The sequence below is a fragment of the Bufo bufo genome, chromosome 6 (genome assembly GCF_905171765.1).
Source record: "Bufo bufo chromosome 6, aBufBuf1.1, whole genome shotgun sequence".
NCBI lineage: Eukaryota > Metazoa > Chordata > Amphibia > Anura > Bufonidae > Bufo > Bufo bufo.
In genome coordinates, this window is record NC_053394.1 from 69,158,081 (window position 1) to 69,163,105 (window position 5,025).

Here is a 5,025-nt window from a genome sequence, read left to right on the forward strand (position 1 = left end):
GTATATATTACTGTATATCGAAGCTGGTTACTAATATACAGTATGCACTAGTATATAATACTGTATATCAGAGCTGTTACTAATATACAGTATGCACTAGTATATATTACTGTATATCAGAGCTGGTTACTAATATACAGTACGCACTAGTATATATTACTGTATACTGGAGCGGGTTACTAATATACAGTATACACTAGTATATATTACTGTATATCGAAGCTGGTTACTAATATACAGTATGCACTAGTATATATAACTGTTTATCAGAGCTGGTTACTAATATACAGTACGCACTAGTATATATTACTGTATATCAGAGCTGGTTACTAATATACAGTACATACTAGTATTTATTACTGTATATCAGAGCTGGTTACTAATATACAGTATGCACTAGTATATATTACTGTATATCAGAGCTGGTTACTAATATACAGTACGCACTAGTATATAATACTGTATATCAGAGCTGGTTACTAATATACAGTACGCACTAGTATATATTACTGTATACTGGAGCGGGTTACTAATATACAGTATACACTAGTATATATTACTGTATATCAGAGCTGGTTACTAATATACAGTACGCACTAGTATATATTACTGTATATCTGAGCTGGTTACTAATATACAGTACGCACTAGTATATATTACTGTGTATCAGAGATGGTTACTAATATACAGTATGCACTAGTATATAATACTGTATATCAGAGCTGGTTACTAATATACAGTATGCACTAGTATATATTACTGTATATCAGAGCTGGTTACTAATATACAGTATGCACTAGTATATATTACTGTATATCAGAGCTGGTTACTAATATACAGTATGCACTAGTATATATTACTGTGTATCAGAGCTGGTTACTAATATACAGTACGCACTAGTATATATTACTGTATATCAGAGCTGGTTACTAATATACAGTATGCACTAGTATATATTACTGTATATCAGAGCTGGTTACTAATATACAGTACGCACTAGTATATATTACTGTATATCAGAGCTGGTTACTAATATACAGTACGCACTAGTATATATTACTGTATATCAGAGCTGGTTACTAATATACAGTACGCACTAGTATATAATACTGTATATCAGAGCTGGTTACTAATATACAGTACGCACTAGTATATATTACTGTATATTGTAGCTGGTTACTAATATACAGTATACACTAGTATATATTACTGTATATCAGAGCTGGTTACTAATATACAGTACGCACTAGTATATATTACTGTATATCTGAGCTGGTTACTAATATACAGTACGCACTAGTATATATTACTGTGTATCAGAGATGGTTACTAATATACAGTATGCACTAGTATATAATACTGTATATCAGAGCTGGTTACTAATATACAGTATGCACTAGTATATATTACTGTATATCAGAGCTGGTTACTAATATACAGTATGCACTAGTATATATTACTGTATATCAGAGCTGGTTACTAATATACAGTATGCACTAGTATATATTACTGTGTATCAGAGCTGGTTACTAATATACAGTACGCACTAGTATATATTACTGTATATCAGAGCTGGTTACTAATATACAGTATGCACTAGTATATATTACTGTATATCAGAGCTGGTTACTAATATACAGTACGCACTAGTATATATTACTGTATATCAGAGCTGGTTACTAATATACAGTACGCACTAGTATATATTACTGTATATCAGAGCTGGTTACTAATATACAGTACGCACTAGTATATAATACTGTATATCAGAGCTGGTTACTAATATACAGTACGCACTAGTATATATTACTGTATATTGTAGCTGGTTACTAATATACAGTACATACTAGTATATATTACTGTGTATCAGAGCTGGTTACTAATATACAGTACGCACTAGTATATAATACTGTATATCAGAGCTGGTTACTAATATACAGTACGCACTAGTATATATTACTGTATATTGTAGCTGGTTACTAATATACAGTACATACTAGTATATATTACTGTGTATCAGAGCTGGTTACTAATATACAGTACGCACTAGTATATATTACTGTGTATCAGAGCTGGTTACTAATATACAGTACATACTAGTATATATTACTGTGTATCAGAGCTGGTTACTAATATACAGTACGCACTAGTATATATTACTGTATATCAGAGCTGGTTACTAATATACAGTACGCACTAGTATATATTACTGTATATCGAAGCTGGTTACTAATATACAGTATGCACTAGTATATAATACTGTATATCAGAGCTGGTTACTAATATACAGTACGCACTAGTATATATTACTGTATATCAGAGCTGGTTACTAATATACAGTACGCACTAGTATATATTACTGTATATCAGAGCTGGTTACTAATATACAGTACGCACTAGTATATATTACTGTATACTGGAGCGGGTTACTAATATACAGTATACACTAGTATATATTACTGTATATCGAAGCTGGTTACTAATATACAGTATGCACTAGTATATATAACTGTATATCAGAGCTGGTTACTAATATACAGTATGCACTAGTATATATTACTGTATATCAGAGCTGGTTACTAATATACAGTACATACTAGTATTTATTACTGTATATCAGAGCTGGTTACTAATATACAGTATGCACTAGTATATATTACTGTATATCAGAGCTGGTTACTAATATACAGTACGCACTAGTATATATTACTGTATATCAGAGCTGGTTACTAATATACAGTACACACTAGTATATATTACTGTATATTGGGAATGTATAGAAATACACACATACACAAGGCTTGGGGCTCCAAGTCTATGGTCAGTTATGGGTCCCGGCCTCTTAGTGTATCTGCTCCAATGCACACAAACCTGTATATGTGCAGAAAGTCAATGTGCTGATATGTGTAGGATTAAGCTCCTCTGAGTCCTAATCCTCTAACAGAAACCTCCCAATCATACTCTAATCCGCTATCAGTGTGAACCCAAGGCTGTAACGTAACCTTTATGAAAAAGAAAAGGACCCTAAAACTATGAACCTATTTCTAATGACTACTCTCTATACCGAAAATAGCAGCCTGTCACCTAAAAATCCCCCTGAGGAGCACATGAGATGTGGGGCAGGAACGCAACGTGTACCATCTTTCATGCACCATTGGTAGAGGTACAGATCAAAGATGGATGGATGAATAGATAGATAGATAGATAGATAGATAGATAGATAGATAGATAGAGGATGATAGATAGATAGATAGATAGATAGATAGATAGATAGATAGATAGATAGATAGATAGATAGATAATAGATTCTGTGGAACAATCACTCTTTACACACAGATTAGAATCGCTCTGACGTAGGTAGACTGTCCATCTTATCCCCATGTGGAGCAGACCTCTAGGTATTCCTGTCCTTTCTGCTGCCCACCATCCCACCACCAGTCAGGCTCATCACTCGCCCTATTGTTGTCAGATCCTCTGCTATGTGCTGCTACACTGTAACCCTTTCAGTGCCAGCTACTCAGATACAAAGTTGCCATTCACCAGAAGCTTATAGAAATATTTCCACAAAATATTAGCCGTGTTCTGTGCCAAAATGAAAAGCCGGTGTGTACACTTACGCTCGTCTATGTCCTTGCTCAGAAGACAAATGGTATCTAGCATCCAGTGATCGCAGTGACCTCTCAATGACATCACCTGCTTGTACAGTAGAGGGGAGGGGAGCACAGCCTAGCCTGCTGACAACCAATGCCCACATAATACCGCACTGCTAACACAAGGCGCCCTGTGAGTGGCTCAGCGTGTTCTGCTGTCAGTGGAAACCACACAAGACTCCAGGGGGTAGGCTGGCTAAGAATAACAGCTCCACCTAACTGCTTCACATGGAAGGGGGAGCCGGCTGAGGCCAGCTGCTGCCTGCTGTCACATGAAGTATATCCTGAGACAAATAGTAGTGTAGAAGCAGCACTGTGCGGTCTCAGGATAATGCGTCTATGTCAATGCAGCAGCCTAACCGTAGGCCCTTGATCCATCAGGCCAAATCGTATACGTGTAGAAAAGAAGATGGCTTCGGCAGCATTCCGCAATATCAAAAATACTTTAATCGTACCTCCAGACACAGATGGCAACGAACGTTTCGACTGTGTAACAGTCTTTGTCAAGCCTAATGACACAAAATCTGATAGGCATATATATACCCCCCTCATATAAAATACACACCCCGTTACATCATTAGTGCAGATCACTACATAATAGGATACACATGTTCATACTTTAACTCACAGCTAACGACATGTCCAACGAACTCGTGTAGTTCTCCTCGGCGTTCCCTTATCTGTAATGCGCAGTCGCGTCTCAACCCATCTAAAACCCGGAAGTATCATACGTCGCCATGGCGCCCGGAGGCGCACGTGTCTCTAGCCAATGAGCTGCCAGAGGGCCTCACTGACGTCACAGACTGCGCGTCAACCTCGTAACACTCACCCAAGAGCGCACATCCGTGCGTCGATGGCGTGGGTCACATGAGGTACGCAGCCAGTAACAACATCGCGCAGGTACCGGCGCCATGACAACGAAGACGCCACGATCCACGCTGCTTACTGTGGAGTAAATATGTGCTATCCGTATCCAAAATGAACTGGTTTGTGCAACATATAGACAACACAGATAATAGCCCGATTACAGAGGGACATCAAGCCGGACTGTACATATTCATGATCATAACAGGTATAGGGCAAAAACATATCATAGCAAGTACAGATAGCAATACAAACAGTGTATCCCATGTATACTTCACATATGGATCATCATCATAGCACTTTGACATATAAATTTGGGGACCAATCCCCCGGTGGATGCGCTACATATAGGTTAAAATCATAATGTCCCTATACCAAGCAGAAAAAGAGGGGAAGGCGATATAGAAGGGGTGGTAGGAAACACCACCGATCCAACAAGAACCCTTCCCCCAATATCGATAGAGGCCCCCACCCATATCCAGGGGAGAGTAACGAGACGCGGACAGCGGAA

General features: G+C 37.8%; 1 protein-coding gene across 1 annotated transcript in view; it reads right to left on the reverse strand.

Moving 5' to 3' along the window:
• SFXN3 (sideroflexin 3) overlaps window positions 1-3,737 on the reverse strand; it is a 49,244-nt gene extending 45,507 nt beyond the window's left edge. Inside the window, exon 1 of the mRNA XM_040436929.1 lies at window positions 3,618-3,737. The gene's annotated coding sequence lies outside the window, so the exon portion shown is untranslated. The remainder of the gene's footprint in view (window positions 1-3,617) is intronic.
• Between the last annotated feature and the right edge of the window lie 1,288 nt (window positions 3,738-5,025).